At 43.5% G+C, this 20090-nt stretch overlaps 1 protein-coding gene and 4 non-coding genes across 8 annotated transcripts in view; all 5 read left to right on the top strand.

Annotated features, from left to right (window-relative positions):
* TEX14 (testis expressed 14, intercellular bridge forming factor) overlaps nt 1-20090 on the top strand; it is a 112921-nt gene that overhangs the window by 56613 nt on the left and 36218 nt on the right. The gene's annotated exons all lie outside the window — the stretch shown is intronic.
* Nucleotides 3981-4194, top strand: LOC116950335 (small nucleolar RNA U3). Its single transcript, XR_004403994.1, has one exon. It is a non-coding gene; the product is annotated as a small nucleolar RNA U3 (small nucleolar RNA).
* On the top strand, nt 10232-10303 carry TRNAH-GUG (transfer RNA histidin (anticodon GUG)). The gene has a single exon. It is a non-coding gene; the product is annotated as a tRNA-His (tRNA).
* On the top strand, nt 10772-10985 carry LOC142930421 (small nucleolar RNA U3). The gene has a single exon (XR_012946372.1). It is a non-coding gene; the product is annotated as a small nucleolar RNA U3 (small nucleolar RNA).
* On the top strand, nt 17111-17324 carry LOC116950340 (small nucleolar RNA U3). Its single transcript, XR_004403999.2, has one exon. It is a non-coding gene; the product is annotated as a small nucleolar RNA U3 (small nucleolar RNA).

Genomic DNA, 20090 nt, shown 5'->3' with positions numbered 1-20090 from the left:
GATCGTCAATGATCACCCAGAAATAAGATTGCAGGGACGGGAAATTTGAGTGACACTTACAGTGAGGGAAAAAAGTATTTGATCCCCTGCTGATTTTGTACGTTTGCCCACTGACAAAGAAATGATCAGTCTATAATTTCAATGGTAGGTTTATTTGAAAAGTGAGAGACAGAATAACAACAAAAAAATCCAGAAAAGCACATGTCAAAATTTGTATTAATTGATTTGCATTTTAATGAGGGAAATGAGTATTTGACCCCTCTGCAAAACATGACTTAGTACTTGGTGGCAAAACCCTTGTTGGCAATCACAGAGGTCAGACGTTTCTTTTAGTTGGCCACCAGGTTTGCACACATCTCAGGAGGGATTTTGGCCCACTCCTCTTTGCAGATCTTCTCCAAGTCATTATGGTTTCGAGGCTGACGTATGGCAACTCTAATCTTCAGCTCCCTCCACAGATTTTCTATGAGATTGAGGTCTGGAGACTGGCTAGGCCACTCGAGGACCTTAATGTGCTTCTTCTTGAGGCACTCCTTTGTTCCCTTGGCCGTGTGTATTGGGTCATTGTTATGCTGGAATACCCATACACTACCCATTTTGGTCTCACCTGACCACAACACTTTTACCTAGTTGTCCTCTGAATCATTCAGATGTTCATTGGCAAACTTTAGACGGGCATGTATATGTGCTTTCTTGAGCAGGGGGACCTTGCGGGCGCTGCAGGATTTCAGTCCTTCACGGTGTAGTGTGTTACCAATTGTTTTCTTGGTGACTGGTCCCAGCTGCCTTGAGATCATTGACAAGATCCTCCCGTGTAGTTCTGGGCTGATTCCTCATCGTTCTCATGATCATTGCAACTCCACGAGGTGAGATCTTGAATGGAGCCACAGGCCGAGGGAGATTCACAGTTCTTTTGTGTTTCTTCCATTTGCGGATAATCGCACCAACTGTTGTCACCTTCTCACCAAGCTGCTTGGCAATGGTCTTGTAGCCCATTCCAGCCTTGTGTAGGTCTACAATCTTGTCCCTGACATCCTTGGAGAGCTCTTTGGTCTTGGCCATGGTTGAGAGTTTGGAATCTGATTGATTGATTGCTTCTGTGGACAGGTGTCTTTTATACAGGTAACGAGCTGAGATTAGGAGCACACTCTTAAAGGGAGTGTATAAAAGACACCTGGGAGCCAGAAATCTTTCTGATTGAGAGGGGGTCAAATACATATTTCCCTCATTAAAATGCAAATCAATTTATATCATTTTGACATGCGTTTTTCTGGATTTTGTTGTTATTCTGTCTCTCACTGTTCAAATAAACCTACCATTAAAATTATAGACTGATCATTTCTTTGTCAGTGGGCAAACGTACAAAATCAGCAGGGGATCAAATACTTTTTTCCCTCACTGTATATATTCACGTGGGTAAGATCATTGACTTGTTGATAACTTTGAACATTTTTATTCAAATAATGGGCAGCTGAACCACTCATATACATCGTAGCCAACATGAAGGTAATTCAACCACATTAAAATGACAAGACTCACAATCACCTATTTCATGCCATAAAAGTAAGTGACGTAACATAGAGGGCCACTGCCGTGTCTTTGTCGCCACAATGCCGTGATTCGGATTCGAATCGAGGTTTCTGCAGCCACAACACAGCATTAACCACTATACGATCACCGCGAGCTACGTGGCCCCATTGTGCATTTCTCATTCTGTCAGCATGAAACATACTTGATGCTCGCAGAGAACAGAGGCACCACACACAGCCTCAACACACGCGATCACCCACTGCTCACACTCACAGCGCCTCGCTGTCCACGTGGCTCCAGCCACAAGATGCTTTGGCGTCTAGCGGCAGGGGGTATAGGTAGCCACGGGGCCCTCGTGAAGTACACGAATGCAAGAGGACCCATGAGGGATGTAGGATTCGTTCGGTATCAAATTAGACGCGGTGCAACGACTTAGTGCGACACGCGTGAAAGCGGCAGTCCATAAATAATGTCACGCACCTCGGGGGTGGAGGGGGTTTTGACATTTGTGACGATGTGTGACGGGGGGGGGGTTTGAGAAATGTGACGTGACATCATAATGCATAACTTTAAATATAAACAACATGTTCTACTTAATTAAATAGAATTGTTAGAACAACACTCATTTTGGTAAATTTTCATTATTAACTATTTTATTATTTAAATTCACTAAGGTCACCTTTTATTTATTCCATGAAGGAGCATTTTGCTTCTCCATGGGAGAATGGAGACGCATAAATTTTGTAAATTTTTTGAATGATTGTTATTAAACTTTTTGCTTTTAATAATTCTACCAGGGCTTTTCATTCTGTGGAATGAATGTGATTGTTATAATTTTACTCTCCATTTTGCTTCGTTCTACTACAAAGTTTCAAGTATTTTTTTAATAGTTAGAATTACTTTTAATATTTTATAAATATAAGAAAATTTCAATATAATATTCTGAACATATGTAGATTTAGTTAGACATTGAATATTTTCAAGTGAATTTTATGCTAAATTTCAGCTTTCCAACGCCACCTTTTTCATAAATGTTTTCTCCTACAACATCAGAGTGCAGCGCCACATTAAATACGCACTACAATGACAATAGTTTAAAGCGATTTGAAGCACGTTTTATTTTTAAAATGGAAATGTAGTTTTGGGGGGCGGGGGCAGAGCTTTGTGACGTCATATTTGAGGGGGATCTGACTTTTTGTGATGTCGTGTGACGAGGGGGGGGACAAAAATCGGCCAAAATCGCGTGACATCATTTTTGGACGGCCCCAAAGACGTCCCTGGTGACAGGCACACATCAGTGTCACTCAGCGGCCACGTTCGTTTACCTGTGTACCACGATCTACAAACTGATGAACTCTGCATGCAATGTAATATACAATCACCATCATCACCATGGTCCATGGCCAATCCATTGCTGGATGACACCCTCCCCACATCGCCACCATCTCTTACGATCCTGCGATGTATAATAATCCACCTAACGCCTGCAGACGAGCTGATTGATGTCTTCGCTCCATCTCCCTGGCGGACGCCATCTCGGTTGCGTTTCCTTCGCTTCGTTATAAGTCGCAAACCCTCCTGTGTGCGTAGTGACGAGACGCTTGTGCCAATACGAGGAGTTGGAACCATTGCGAGATGAAATCCTCGAGCCACGTCGGCAACTTTTGTCTGCGATTAGTTCCGGCAAAAAATTACAAAACTCACAATCACCACGTCCTTAGTCGCTGGACACGTGTAGACATACAATGAAGGTAGCGAGGTAAGTGGTTTTTCTGTTAGGAGTGGGACACGTTTTTTTTAAATGTTAGACTTTTAAATTCTCCCTCGATCAAAGAAGTGAAAGAGCAGCGCCATCGTGGCCATCAAGAGAGCTCTTTGCCTGGAGGTGGAGCCAGCGGGCCGCGTAGCTCGCCGTGATCGTATAGTGGTTAGTACTCTGCGTTGTGGCCGCAGCAACCTCGGCTCGCATCCGAGTCACGGCATTGTGGTGACAAAGACACGGCAGCGGCCTGCAGCGTTTTATTGCCCTTGTTTATAGTGGGTATTTTATTGTCCTTATTTATAGTGTTTAGTTAATTTAGCCACGCGTTTGCAGAAAGGCGTGCGTGTTTTATCTGTTACTTTTATAAAGTCAGTAAATGTAACTGCTGTCATCACCTGACCCACGCTCTGAACTCTTCGAGCAGCGCTGCCTCATGACCCTGGTCGAGAGGCGACTCCCACCATGCATTTCACCGTTAGCACAGTTGTAGTAAACTGCTTTTATCCTTTACATCGTTGACTTTGCAGGTGATATAAACATGTTAAATTACAGTTAATGTTAATGTTGACACTGAACAAGTTTAATATTTGTAGGTGCTAAACCTGCTTAGTTGGGAAACCACACAGTACCCATAGCCAAGAGGCAGTGTACCTGACTACATATAGCGCTTGGCCGACGTGTTCTCACTAAGACTATACTTTCAGGGATCATTTCTATAGTTTCCAACTTACGAAATGGGCTCTAAAGTGTCTGGACCAACCAGCCCCGATGAGGAGTTGGAGCTGTGCCTCCTGAGCGCGAAGCCGGCTTGGAGTGCTGCTCACGCAGCCGCTCCTCGCCATTGATGACCGTTCCTGCCGCTCGCAAGGGTGGCGGGAGGGAGGCACAGCAAGCTGAGGGGTTGGTTTCTTCACTGAATCAAAGCGAGATGTTATTGTTTTACGTAGTATAGAGGGAATGCTATAATGTCTCTCCTTTCAGTTAGCAGCCGTTTGGGTGGTTGGAGTCGTTTAGCTGTTCATGTTTCTTGTCTAAAACGTCGTGAATTTACCATCCAAAATTATTTTCCTCAAAAATTCTCAACACTTGGTTAAATAACACCGTGTTTTAAAAAGTACAGTGTATAAATAGGCGTCCGTTGGGGAAATGGCTTTTCACACCACACACAGAAGAAGATATATTTTAAAAGGTGTTGTGAAAGTTAATCTTGCTGATTATGTCCAGTGTCCATGGTCACAGATCAGACGAGAGAAATTTCACGCGAAATATCCTTTTCAATGAAGTCTTCCAGATGTAAAATTATATAAGCGTTTAATGAAGAAATAAAATGATCTAATTCAAAACATAATACAATTCAAAGATGTTTCATTTTAAAACTTCAAAACGGAGCATCGGGTGCTTACGTGAATGCGTTTCGTGTGTTATTTTTTCGTGACTTTCCTGGCCGAAGGCCGTAAATAGTTGTGAGGGGCGCCACAGGTGCCCACGAACAACCCCTCGTATTAAAATAGTACGGTACCAACACGTGATATCTCCAAACTTAAAAAGACTCAACAAATTGTTGAATCTCACACCATCTAAAAAAGTTCACTGTATAAATTGGTGAACTTTGAGGAAATGGCTTTCACACCAACACACAGACGAAGATTTATTAAAAAGGTGTTGTGAAAGTTAATCTTGCTTATTCCGTCCAGTGTTAATGGTCACAGATCAGAGAAACTAAATTTCAGTAGCCGCTGCTGTGTCTTTGTCACCACAATGCCATGACTCAGATTCGAACCAAGGTTGCTGCGGCCACAACACAGAGTCCTAACCACTCTACGATCACGGCGAGCTACGCGGCCCACTGGCTCTGCATCCCGCTAGGATCTCACTTGATCGCCGCTAGCCCCATGCCAGCCACTCAGTGGGCTCTTCGATGTTTTTACTGAAATTCTGCTGCTTATTCCAGCGCATTTCCTAGTATTGAGTGGGAAAGTGATTGTTTTTTAAATGTAATGTTTTACTGCCCCTTTAAATTTTACAACGGCCTTTACTTGAATACGCAGTGCGGATTCCAGTTAGAGACTAAAGTAGAACTCGAGATGCTCCGAAAGAGGCATCTATAATAAGTACAACACAGCCAGTGAGCCTGCATAGCTTGCTGTGATTGTATTGTGGCTAGTACTGTGTGTTGTGTCTGCAGCAACCTTGGTTAAAATCTGAGTCATGGCATTGTGGCAAAAACGACACAGCAGCATTTTTTAATGTTTGGTTCTGTCTGCTGAGTGTTGTCATTTTAACTTGGTTCATTTAGCTTCATGTTGCTAATGAGGTTTAGCTGTTCATTATTTTGAATCGAAAATGTGTAAGGTCATCAACAAGCCACTGCTCTTACCCAATGGCGGAGCCAGGATTTTCAGGTACGGGGGGCAACCCCTCCAGCAATGAAAAATGATAGGAGTTGTTAGTAAGTAAGGAGTTGTTAGTAAGTAAGGACTTGTCCCTTGCTTTTTATTCAACGCGTGTTCGGCGATGGCACAGCCATCGATCGAGGGCCGAATTCGAACCGCGTTGTGTGTTGCTGAAGGTGTTTGCCTTCAGGGAGGTCGTGTACTGTATACGCAACTGCGAACAATTCTGAGTCACTTATAACTGCTTTGGCGTTACTTATTGCCAATTATGGACTCAGACTATTGTCCTCTCATCTTATAGAGTCCCTGGTACGTAATAATATGCTACACAGTGGCAGTGGGGGTTGCAAAATGCCGATTTATTACTAATAAACCCCAATGATCCCATCTAAATTATGGATTTCGATTGGATCATTGGGGGGTCACGTGCCACCCCTCTCCCCCCCCCCACTGGCTCCGCCAGTGCTTTTACCCTCATAAAGGCATCGGATTGTACTGACACTTGACATCTAAAAAACACTCCTCAAAAAGAGTCAACGCACAATTTATTAAAACTGCCTTTAAAAATATAAATGAACTTTTGCAATTTGGCCCTTTATTCATAGAACAAAGAGGCAGATATCTAAAAAAAATGTAAGAATTTATCTCTCTGATTTTGTTTAGTTTTGATCGTCAATGATCACCCAGAAATAAGATTGCAGGGACGGGAAATTTGAGTGACACTTACAGTGAGGGAAAAAAGTATTTGATCCCCTTGTGATTTTGTACGTTTGCCCACTGACAAAGAAATGATCAGTCTATAATTTTAATGGTAGGTTTATTTGAAAAGTGAGAGACAGAATAACAACACAAAAATCCAGAAAAGTGCATGTCAAAATTTGTATTAATTGATTTGCATTTTAATGAGGGAAATAAGTATTTGACCCCTCTGCAAAACATGACTTAGTACTTGGTGGCAAAACCCTTGTTGGCAATCACAGAGGTCAGACGTTTATTTTAGTTGGCCACCAGGTTTGCACACATCTCAGGAGGGATTTTGGCCCACTCCTCTTTGCAGATCTTCTCCAAGTCATCATGGTTTCGAGGGTGACGTTTGGCAACTCTAATCTTCAGCTCCCTCCACAGATTTTCTATGAGATTAAGGTCTGGAGACTGTCTAGGCCACTCCAGGACCTTAATGTGCTTCTCCTTGAGCCACTCCTTTGTTGCCTTGGCCGTGTGTATTGGGTCATTGTCATGCTGGAATACCCATACACTACCCATTTTCAATGCCCTGGCTGAGGGAAGGAGGTTCTCACCCAATATTTGACGGTACATGGCCCCGTCCATCGTCCCTTTGATGCGGTAAAGTTGTCCTGTCCCCTTAGCAGAAAAACACCCCCAAAGCATAATGTTTCCACCTCCATGTTTGACAGTGGGGATGGTGTTCTTGGGGTCATAGGCAGCATTCCTCCTCCTCCAAACACGGCGAGTTGAGTTGATGCCAAAGAGCTCCATTTTGGTCTCACCTGACCACAACACTTTTACCTAGTTGTCCTCTGAATCATTCAGATGTTCATTGGCAAACTTTAGACGGGCATGTATATGTGCTTTCTTGAGCAGGGGGACCTTGCGGGTGCTGCAGGATTTCAGTCCTTCACGGTGTAGTGTGTTACCAATTGTTTTCTTGCTGACTATGGTCCCAGCTGCCTTGAGATCATTGACAAGATCCTCCCGTGTAGTTCTGGGCTGATTTCTCATCGTTCTCATGATCATTGCAACTCCACGAGGTGAGATCTTGAATGGAGCCACAGGCCGAGGGAGATTCACAGTTCTTTTGTGTTTCTTCCATTTGCGGATAATCGCACCAACTGTTGTCACCTTCTCACCAAGCTGCTTGGCAATGGTCTTGTAGCCCATTCCAGCCTTGTGTAGGTCTACAATCTTGTCCCTGACATCCTTGGAGAGCTCTTTGGTCTTGGCCATGGTTGAGAGTTTGGAATCTGATTGATTGATTGCTTCTGTGGACAGGTGTCTTTTATTCAGGTAACAAGCTGAGATTAGGAGCACTCCCTTTAAGAGTGTGCTCCTAATCTCAGCTCGTTACCTGTATAAAAGACACCTGGGAGCCAGAAATCTTTCTGATTGAGAGGGGGTCAAATACTTATTTCCCTCATTAAAATGCAAATCAATTTATATCATTTTTGACATGCGTTTTTCTGGATTTTGTTGTTGTTATTCTGTCTCTTACTGTTCAAATAAACCTACCATTAAAATTATAGACTGATCATTTCTTTGTCAGTGGGCAAACGTACAAAATCAGCAGGGGATCAAATACTTTTTTCCCTCACTGTATATATTCACGTGGGTAAGATCATTGACTTGTTGATAACTTTGAACATTTTTATTCAAATAATGGGAAGCTGAACCACTCATATACATCGTAGCCAACATGAAGGTAATTCAACCACATTAAAATGACAACACTCACAATCACCTATTTAATGCCATAAAAGTAAGTGACGTAACATAGAGGGCCACTGCCGTGTCTTTGTCGCCACAATGCCGTGATTCGGATTCGAATCGAGGTTTCTGCAGCCACAACACAGCATTAACCACTATACGATCACCGCGAGCTACGTGGCCCCACTGTGCATTTCTCATTCTGTCAGCATGAAACATACTTGATGCTCGCAGAGAACAGAGGCACCACACACAGCCTCCACACACGCGATCACCCACTGCTCACACTCACAGCGCCTCGCTCGCTACGTGGCTCCAGCCACAAGGTGAATGCTTTGGCGTCTAGCGGCAGGGGGTATAGGTAGCCACGGGGCCCTCGTGAAGTACACGAATGCAACACGGCCCATGAGGGATGTAGGATTAGTTCGGTATCAAATTAGGCGCGGTGCAACGACTTATTGTGACACGCGTGAAAGGGGCAGTCCATAAATGACGTCACGCACCTAGGGGGTTTAGACATTTGTGACGATGTGTGACGAGGGGGTTTGAGAAATATGACGTGACATCATAATGCGTAACTTTAAATATAAACAACACGTTCTACTTAATTAAATAGAATTGTTATGACAACACTCATTTTGGTTAATTTTCATTATTAACTATTTTATTATTTAATTTCACTAAGGTCACCTTTTAATAATTCCATGAAGGAGCATTTTGCTTCTCCATGGGAGAATGGAGACGCATACATTTTATAAAAAATGTTAATGATTGTTATTAAACTTTTTGCTTTTAATAATTCTACCAGGGCTCTTCATTCTGTGGAATGAATGTGATTGTTATACTGGTAGGAACGAAGTTGTAAACTGAGTGTACCAGCCTGCAATAGATTAATGTGTCCGTCCGTCCATCCCCTTTCAATACTTTAACGAAGTGAAATCTCGTGCTGTTGGGTGTAAAATCAGCAATAGACAGCGCAGAGACTTGTCCTACCAGCCCACCCTGCAGGGACCTGTTAATTGTACTCTCCATTTTGCTTCGTTCTACTACAAAGTTTCAAGTATTTATTTATAGTTAGAATTACTTTTAATATTTTATAAATATAAGAGAATTTCAATATAATATTCTGAACATATGTAGATTTAGTTAGACTGAATATTTTCAAGTGAATTTTATGCTAAATTTCAGCTTTCCAACGCCACCTTTTTCATAAATGTTTTCTCCTACAACATCAGAGTGCAGTGCCACATTAAATACGCACTACAATGACAATAGTTTAAAGCGATTTGAAGCACGTTTTATTTTAAAAATGGAAATGTGGTTTTGGGGGGGGGAGCAGAGCTTTGTGACGTCATATTTGAGGGGGATCTGACTTTTTGTGACGCCGTGTGACGGGGGGGGGGGGCAAAAATCGGCCAAAATCGCGTGACGTCATTTATGGACGGCCACAAAGACGTCCCTGGTGACAGGCACACATCAGTGTCACTCAGCGGCCACGTTCGTTTACCTGTGTACCACGATCTACAAACTGATCAACTCTGCATGCAATGTAATATACAATCACCATCATCACCATCATCACCATGGTCTATGGTCAATCCATTGCTGGATGACACCCTCCCCACATCGCCACCATCTCTTACGATCCTGCGATCTATAACAATCCACCTAACGCCTGCAGACGAGCTGATTGATGTCTTCGCTCCATCTCCCTGGCGGACGCCATCTCGGTTGCGTTTCCTTCGCTTCGTTATAAGTCGCAAACCCTCCTGTGTGCGTAGTGACGAGACGCTTGTGCCAATACGAGGAGTTGGAACCATTGCGAGATAAAATCCTCGAGCCACGTCGGCAACTTTTGTCCGCGATTAGTTCCGGCAAAAAATTACAAAACTCACAATCACCACGTCCTTAGTCGCTGGACACGTGTAGACATACAATAAAGGGAGCGGGGTAAGTGTTTTTTTCTGTTTGGAGTGGGACACTTTTTTTAAAAAAATGTTAGACTTTGAAATTCTCCCTCGTTCAAAGAAGTGAAAGAGCAGCGCCATCGTGGCCATCAAGAGAGCTCTTTGCCTGGAGGTGGAGCCAGCGGGCTGCGTAGCTCGCCGTGATCGTATAGTGGTTAGTACTCTGCGTTGTGGCCGCAGCAACCTCGGTTCGAATCCGAGTCACGGCATTGTGGCGACAAAGACACGGCAGTGGCCTGCAGCGTTTTATTGCCCTTGTTTATAGTGGGTATTTTATTGTCCTCATTTATAGTGTTTAGTTAATTTAGCCACGCGTTTGCAGAAAGGCGTGCGTGTTTTATCTGTTACTTTTATAAAGTCAGTAAATGTAACTCCTGTCATCCCCTGACCCACGCTCTGAATTACTCGAGCAGCTCTGCCTCGTGGTCCAGGTCGAGAGGCGACTCCCACCATGCATTTCACCGTTAGCACAGTTGTAGTAAACTGCTTTTATCCTTTACATCGTTGACTTTGCAGGTGATATAAACGTGTTAAATTACAGGTAATGTTGATGTTGACACTGAACAAGTTTAATATTTGTAGGTGCTAAACCTGCCTAGCTGGGAAACCACGCAGTACCCATAGCGTGGAGCTAGTCTACATGACTACATATAGCGCTTGGCCGACGTGTTGTCACTAAGACTATACTTTCAGGGATCATTTCTATAGTTTCCAACTTACGAAATGGGCTCTAAAGTGTCTGGACCAACCAGCCCCGATGAGGCGTTGGAGCTGTGCCTCCTGAGCGCGAAGCCGGCTTGGAGTCCTGCTCACGCAGCCGCTCCTCGCCATTGATGACCGTTCCTGCCGCTCGCAAGGGTGGCGGGAGGGAGGTACAGCAAGCTGAGGGGTTGGTTTCTTCACTGAATCAAAGGGAGATGTTGTTGTTTTATCGTAGTATAGAGGGAATGCTATAATGCCCCTCTTTTCAGTTAGCAGCAGTTTGGGGGTGGTGTGAAAATGGCTTTTCACACCACACACAGAAGAAAATATATTTTAAAAGGTGTTGTGAAAGTTAATCTTGCTGATTATGTCCAGTGTCCATGGTCACAGATCAGACGAGAGAAATTTCACGCGAAATATCCTTTTCAATGAAGTCTTCCAGATGTAAAATTATATAAGCGTTTAATGAAGGAATAAAATGATCTAATTCAAAACCTAATACAATTCAAAGATGTTTCATTTTAAAACTTCAAAACGGAGTATCGGGTGCTTACGGGAATGCTTCGTTCGTGTGCAATTTTTTTCGTGACTTTCCTAGCCGAAGGCCGAAAATAGTTGTGAGGGGCGCCACAGGTGCCCCCGAACAACCCCTAGTATTAAAATAGTACGGTACCAACACGTGATATCTCCAAACTTAAAAAGACTCAACACATTGTTGAATCTCACACCATCTAAAAAAGTTCACTGTATAAATTGGTGAACTTTGAGGAAATGGCTTTCACACCAACACACAGACGAAGATTTATTAAAAAGGTGTTGTGAAAGTTAATCTTGCTTATTCCGTCCAGTGTCAATGGTCACAGATCAGAGAAACAAAATTTCAGTTGCCGCTGCTGTGTCTTTGTCACCACAATGCCATGACTCAGATTCCAACCAAGGTTGCTGCGACCACAACACAGAGTCCTAACCACTCTACGATCACGGCGAGCTACGCGGCCCACTGGATCCGCATCCCGCTAGGATCTCACTTGATCGCCGCTAGCCCCACGTCAGCCACTCAGTGGGCTCTTCAATGTTTTTACTGAAATTCTGCTGCTTATCCCAGCGCATTTCGTAGTATTGAGTGGGAAAGTGGTTGTTTTTTAAATGTAATGTTTTACCGCCCCTTTCAATTTTATAACGGCGTTCACTTGAATACGCAGTGCGAATTCCGGTTAGAGACTAAAGTAGAACTCGAGATGCTCCGAAAGAGGCATCTATAATAAGTACAACACAGCCAGTGAGCCTGCATAGCTTGCTGTGATTGTATTGTGGCTAGTACTCTGTGTTGTGTCTGCAGCAACCTTGGTTATAATCTGAGTCATGGCATTGTGGCAAAAACAACACGGCAGCATTTTTTCAATGTTTGGTTCTGTCTGCTGAGTGTTGTCATTTTAACTTGGTTCATTTAGCTTCATGTTGCTGATGAGGTTTTGCTGTTCATTATTTTGAATCGAAAATGTGTAAGGTCATCAACAAGCCACTGCTCTTACCCAATGGCGGAGCCAGGATTTTCAGGTACGGGGGGCAACCCCTCCAGCAATGAAAAATGATAGGAGTTGTTAGTAAGTAAGGAGTTGTTAGTTAGTAAGGAGTTGTTAGTAAGTAAGGAGTTGTTAGTAAGGACTTGTTCCTTGCGTTTTATTCGACGCGTGTTCGGCGACGGCACAGCCATCGATCGAGGGCCGAATTTGAACCGCGTTGTGATCGGCATCGCGCTTGCTGAAGGTGTTTGCCTTCAGGGAGGTCGTGTACTGTATACGCAACTGCGAACAATTCTGAGTCACTTTTAACTGCTTTGGCGTTAAATTTTGATTTAAAGCTTTCGTGACTGCAGTAATTCATATTCTTATCTCTTTCGGTAAGATGTATTCTGGCTTAGCAATCATTGGAAAGATTTGATTAACCATTTCAGGTCTTAATTGATTGTTCACGCTTACAGTGGCTTTCAGACAGCATACATTAATTTTTCGTCTCCCCCCTCCTCTTTTCAGAACGTAGATGGACTAGTCCTTCTAAATAAACTGCCAAATCGCTGCACGCGGCGCTGACGGGTTTTAATAAAGAAATAAATACACCGTTTGAAAATAAATAAATTACTGCGAACCGACGCGCCTGATGACGACCGTTTGTGTTATGGTCGAAACGTCGTGAGAATTTTTATTGTTTTATATATATTTTATTATTTTATTGTTTCCCTTCAACGTGACTTTACCGAAAGAGCTAAGAATATGCTTTGGCGTTACTTATTGCCAATTATGGACTCAGACTAATGTCCTATCATCTTATAGAGTCCCTGGTACGTAATAATATGCTACACAGTGCCAGTGGGGGTTGCAAAATGCCGATTTATTACTAATAAACCCCAATGATCCCATCTAAATTATGGATTTCGATTGGATCATTGGGGGGGGCACGTGCCCCCCCCCCCCCCCCCCCACTGGCTCCGCCATTGATTTTACCCGCATAAAGGCATCGGTTTGTACTGACACTTGACATCTAAAAAACACTCCTTAAAAAGAGTCAACGCACAATTTATTAAAACTGCCTTAAAAAATATAGATGAAGTTTTGCAAATTGGCCCTTTATTCATAGAACACAGAGGCAGATATCTAAAAAAAATGTTGTAAGAATTAATCTCTCTGATTTTGTTTAGTTTTGATCGTCAATGATCACCCAGAAATAAGATTGCAGGGACGGGAAATTTGAGTGACACTTACAGTGAGGGACAAAAGTATTTGATCCCCTGCTGATTTTGTACGTTTGCCCACTGACAAAGAAATGATCAGTCTATAATTTTAATGGTAGGTTTATTTGAAAAGTGAGAGACAGAATACCAACAAAAACATCCAGATAAACGCATGTCAAAATTTGTATTAATTGGTTTGCATTTTAATGAGGGAAATAAGTATTTGACCCCTCTGCAAAACATGACTTAGTACTTGGTGGCAAAACCCTTGTTGCCATCACGGAGGTCAGATGTTTCTTGTAGTTGGCCACCAGGTTTGCACACATCTCAGGAGGGATTTTTGTCCCACTCCTCTTTGCAGATCTTCTCCAAGTCATTATGGTTTCGAGGCTGACGTTTGGCAACTCGAACCTTCAGCTCCCTCCACAGATTTTCTATGAGATTAAGGTCTGGAGACTGGCTAGGCCACTCCAGGACCTTAATGTGCTTCTTCTTGAGCCACTCCTTTGTTGACTTGGCCGTGTGTATTGGGTCATTGTCATGCTGGAATACCCATACACTACCCATTTTCAATGCCCTGGCTGAGGGAAGGAGGTTCTCACCCAATATTTGACGGTACATGGCCCCGTCCATCGTCCCTTTGATGCGGTGAAGTTGTCCTGTCCCCTTAGCAGAAAAACACCCCCAAAGCATAATGTTTCCACCTCCATGTTTGACAGTGGGGATGGTGTTCTTGGGGTCATAGGCAGCATTCCTCCTCCTCCAAACACGGCGAGTTGAGTTGATGCCAAAGAGCTCCATTTTGGTCTCACCTGACCACAACACTTTTACCTAGTTGTCCTCTGAATCATTCAGATGTTCATTGGCAAACTTTAAACGGACATGTATATGTGCTTTCTTGAGCAGGGGGACCTTGCGGGCGCTGCAGGATTTCAGTCCTTCACGGTGTAGTGTTACCAATTGTTTTCTTGGTGACTATGGTCCCAGCTGCCTTGAGATCATTGACAAGATCCTCCCGTGTAGTTCTGGGCTGATTTCTCATCGTTCTCATGATCATTGCAACTCCACGAGGTGAGATCTTGAATGGAGCCACAGGCCGAGAGAGATTGACAGTTCTTTTGTGTTTCTTCCTTTTGCGGATAATCACACCAACTGTTGTCACCTCACCAAGCTGCTTGGCAATGGTCTTCTAGCCCATTCCAGCCTTGTGTAGGTCTACAATCTTGTCCCTGACATCCTTGGAGAGCTCTTTGGTCTTGGCCATGGTGGAGAGTTTGGAATCTGATTGATTGATTGCTTTTGTGGACAGGTGTCTTTTATACAGGTAACAAGCTGAGATTAGGAGCACTCCCTTTAAGAGTGTGCTCGTAATCTCAGCTCATTACCTGGATAAAAGACACCTGGGAGCCAGAAATCCTTCTGATTGAGAGGGGGTCAAATACTTATTTCCTTCATTAAAATGCAAATCAATTTATAACATTTTTGACATGCGTTTTTCTGGATTTTTTTGTTGTTATTCTGTCTCTCACTGCTCAAATAAACCTACCATTAAAATTATAGACTGATCATTTCTTTGTCAGTGGGCAAACGTACAAAATCAGCAGGGGATCAAATACTTTTTTCCATCACTGTATATATTCACGTGGGTAAGATCATTGACTTGTTGATAACTTTGAACATTTTTATTAAAATAATGGGCAGCTGAACCACTCATATACATCGTAGCCAACATGAAGGTAATTCAACCACATTAAAATGACAACACTCACAATCACCTTTTTCATGCCATGAAAGTAAGTGACGGAACATGGAGGGCCACTGACGTGTCTTTGTCGCCACAATGCCGTGATTCGGATTCGAATCGAGGTTTCTGCACAGCATTAACCACTATACGATCACCGCGAGCTACGTGGCCCCATTGTGCATTTCTCATTCTGTCAGCATGAAACATACTTGATGCTCGCAGAGAACAGAGGCACTCCACACAGCCTCCACACACGCGATCACCCACTGCTCACACTCACAGCGCCTCGCTGTCCACGTGGCTCCAGCCACAAGGTGAATGCTTTGGCGTCTAGCGGCAGGGGGTATAGGTAGCCACGGGGCCCTCGTGAAGTACACGAATGGAAGAGGGCCCATGAGGGATGCAGGATTCGTGCGGTATCAAATTAGGCGAGGTGCAACGACTCTTTGTGACACGCGTGAAAGACGTCCCTGGTGACAGGCAAACATCAGTGTCACTCAGCGGCCACGTTCGTTTACCTGTGTACCACGATCTACAAACTGATCAACTCTGCATGCAATCTAATATATAATCACCATCATCATCACCATGGTCCATGGTCAATCCATTGCTGGATGACACCCTCCCCACATCGCCACCGTCTCTTACGATCCTGCGATGTATAACAATCCACCTAACGCCTGCAGACGAGCTGATTGATGTCTTCGCTCCATCTCCCTGGCGGACGCCACCTCGGTTGCGTTTCCTTCGCTTCGTTATAAGTCGCAAACCCTCCTGTGTGCGTAGTGACAAGACGCTTGTGCCAATACGAGGAGTTGGAACTACTGCGAGATGAAATCCTCGAGCCACGTCGGCAACTTTTGTCTGCGATTAGTTCCGGCAAAAAATGACAAAACTCACAATCACCACGTCCTTAGTCGCTGGACACGTGTAGACAAACAATGAAGGTAGCGGGGTAAGTGTGTTTTTTCTGTTTAGAGTGGGACACGTTTAAAAAAAAAATATGCGACTGTGAAATTCTCGTACTCTTTGATTCTTTCGGTAAAGTCACGTTGGTATAAAATAAAATAAATCACGAACGTTTCGGGCGCACGACACAAGCGTCGAGATGACGGACGAAACGTCGTGATTCATTTCATCTTCTACCTAACGTCACCTCTATACCGAAAGAACCAAAGAGCATGGATCCCTGCAGTCACGAAAAGCTTCAGATCAAGATTTTAATATCCTCCCTCTGATCAAAGAAGCGTGGCCATCAAGAGAGCTCTTTGCCTGGAGGTGGAGCCAGCGGGCTGCGTAGCTCGCCGTGATCGTATAGTGGTTAGTACTCTGCGTTGTGGCCGCAGCAACCTCGGTTTGAATCCGAGTCACGGCATTGTGGTGACAAAGACACGGCAGCGGCCTGCAGTGTTTTATTGCCCTTGTTTATAGTGGTTATTTTATTGTCCTTGTTCATCGTGTTTAGTTAATTTAGCCACGCGTTTTCAGAAAGGCGTGCGTGTTTTATCTGTTACTTTTTAAAGTCAGTAAATGTAACTTCTGTCATCACCTGACCCACGCTCTGAACTCCTCGAGCAGCGCTGCCTCGTGGCCCAGGTCGAGAGGCGACTCCCACCATGCATTTCACCGTTAGCACAGTTGTAATAAACTGCTTTGATCATTTACATCGTTGACTTTGCAGGTGATATAAACATGTTAAATTACAGTTAATGTTAATGTTCACACTGAACAAGTTTAATATTTGTAGGTGCTAAACCTGCTTAGCTGGGAAACCACACAGTACCCATAGCCAAGAGGCAGTGTACCTGACTACATATAGCGCTTGGCCGACGTGTTCTCACTAAGACTATACTTTCAGGGATCATTTCTATAGTTTCCAACTTACAAAATGGGCTCTAAAGTGTCTGGACCAACCAGCCCCGATGAGGAGTTGGAGCTGTGCCTCCTGAGCGCGAAGCCGGCTTGGAGTGCTGCTCACGCAGCCGCTCCTCGCCATTGATGACCGTTCCTGCCACTCGCAAGGGTGGCGGGAGGGAGGCACAGCAAGCTGAGGGGTTGGTTTCTTCACTGAATCAAAGGGAGATGTTGTAGTTTTATCGTAGTATAGAGGAAATGCTATAATGCCCCTCTTTTCAGTTAGCAGCCGTTTGGGTGGTTGGAGTCGTTTAGCTGTTCGTTTTTCTTGTCTAAAACGTCGTGAAGTTACCATCCAAAATTATTTTCCTAAAAAATTCTCAACACATGGTTAAATAACACCGTGTTTTAAAAAGTACAGTGTATAAATAGGCGTCCGTTGGGGAAATGGCTTTTCACACCACACACATAAGAAAATATATTTTAAAAGGTGTTGTGAAAGTTAATCTTGCTGATTATGTCCAGTTTCCATGGTCACAGATCAGACGAGAGAAATTTCACGCGAAATATCCTTTTCAATGAAGTCTTCCAGATATAAAATTATGTAAGCGGTTATATGAAGCAATAAAATGATCTAATTCAAAACATAATACAATTCAAAGATGTTTCATTTTAAAACTTCAAAACGGAGCATCGGGTGCTTATGTGAGTGCTTAGTTCGTGTGTAATTTTTTCGTGACTTTCCTGGCCGAAGGCCGTAAATAGTTGTGAGGGGCGCCACAGGTGCCCCCGAACAACCCCTCGTATTAAAATAGTACGGTACCAACACGTGATATCTCCAAACTTAAAAGGACTCAACACATTGTTGAATCTCACACCATCTAAAAAAGTTAACTGTATAAATGGGTGAACTTTGAGGATATGGCTTTCACACCAACACACAGACGAAGATTTATTAAAAAGATTTTGTTAAAGTTAATCTTGCTTATTCCGTCCAGTGTTAATGGTCACAGATCAGAGAAACTAAATTTCAGTAGCCGCTGCTGTGTCTTTGTCACCACAATGCCATGACTCAGATTCCAACCAAGGTTGCTGCGGCCACAACACAGAGTCCTAACCACTCTACGATCACGGCGAGCTACGCGGCCCACTGGCTCTGCATCCCGCTAGGATCTCACTTGATCGCCGCTAGCCCCACGCCAGCCACTCAGTGGCCTCTTTGATGTTTTTACTGAAATTCTGCTGGTTATTCCAGCGCATTTCCTAGTATTGAGTGGGAAAGTGATTGTTTTTTAAATGTGATGTTTTACCGCCCCTTTCAATTTTACAACGGCCTTCACTTGAATACGCAGTGTGGATTCCGGTTAGAGACTAAAGTAGAACTCAACTGAGATGCTCCGAAATAACCATCTATAATAAGTACAACACAGCCAGTGAGCCTGCATAGCTTGCTGTGATTGTATTGTGGCTAGTACTCTGTTTTGTGTCTGCAGCAACCTTGGTTAAAATCTGAGTCATGGCATTGTGACAAAAACGACACGGCAGCATTTTTTCAATGTTTGGTTCTGTCTGCTGAGTGTTGTCATTTTAACTTGGTTCATTTAGCTTGATGTTGCTAATGAGGTTTAGCTGTTCATTATTTTGAATCGAAAATGTGTAAGGTCATCAACAAGCCACTGCTCTTACCCAATGGCAGAGCCAGGATTTTCAGGTACGGGGGGCAACCCCTCCAGCAATGAAAAATGATAGGAGTTGTTAGTAAGTAAGGACTTGTCCCTTGCTTTTTATTCGACGCGTGTGCGGCGATCGCAGCCATCGATCGAGGGTCGAATTCGAACCGCGTTGTGTGATCGGCATCGCCTCTCGCTGAAGGTGTTGATGCCTTCAGGGAAGTCGTGTACTGTATACGCAACTGCGCACAATTATGTGAGTCACTTATAACTGCTTTGCCGCTACTTATTGCCATTTATGGACTCAGACTATTGTCCTATCATCTCATAGAGTCCCTGGCACGTAATAATATGCTACACAGTGGCAGTGGGGGTTGCAAAATGCCGATTTATTACTAATAAACCCCAATGATCCCATCTAAATTATGGATTTCGATTGGATCATTGGGGGGTCACGTGCCACCCCTCTCCCCCCCCCCACTGGCTCCGCCAGTGCTTTTACCCGCATAAAGGCATCGGTTTGTACTGACACTTGACATCTAAAAAACACTCCTCAAAAAGAGTCAACGCACAATTTATTAAAACTGCCTTAAAAAATATAAATGAAGTTTTGCAAATTGGCCCTTTATTCATAAAACACAAAGGCAGATATCTAAAAAAAATGTTGTAAGAATTTATCTCTCTGATTTTGTTTAGTTTTGATCGTCAATGATCACCCAGAAATAAGATTGCAGGTACGGGAAATTTGAGTGACACTTACAGTGAGGGAAAAAAGTATTTGATCCCCTGCTGATTTTGTACGTTTGCCCACTGACAAAGAAATGATCAGTTTATAATTTTAATGGTAGGTTTATTTGAAAAGTGAGAGACAGAATAACAACAACAAAATCCAGAAAAGCGCATGTCAAAATTTTTATTAATTGATTTGCATTTTAATGAGGGAAATAGGTATTTGACCCCTCTGCAAAACATGACTTAGTACTTGGTGGCAAAATCCTTGTTGGCAATCACAGAGGTCAGACGTTTCTTTTAGTTGGCCACCAGGTTTGCACACATCTCAGGAGGGATTTTGGCCCACTCCTCTTTGCAGATCTTCTCCAAGTCATTATGGTTTCGAGGCTGACGTTTGGCAACTCTAATCTTCAGCTCCCTCCACAGATTTTCTATGAGATTAAGGTCTGGAGACTGGCTAGGCCACTCCAGGACCTTAATGTGCTTCTTGAGCCACTACTTTGTTGCCTTGGCCGTGTGTATTGGGTCATTGTCATGCTGGAATACCCATACACTACCCAATTTCA

The sequence above is a fragment of the Petromyzon marinus genome, chromosome 38 (assembly GCF_048934315.1).
Source record: "Petromyzon marinus isolate PM22_M1 ecotype Great Lakes invasive population chromosome 38, UKy_Petmar_22M1.pri1.0, whole genome shotgun sequence".
Taxonomy (NCBI): Eukaryota; Metazoa; Chordata; class Hyperoartia; order Petromyzontiformes; family Petromyzontidae; genus Petromyzon; species Petromyzon marinus.
Note: the sequence above shows the minus strand (reverse complement) of the source record. Positions and strands in the feature narration are given on the sequence as shown.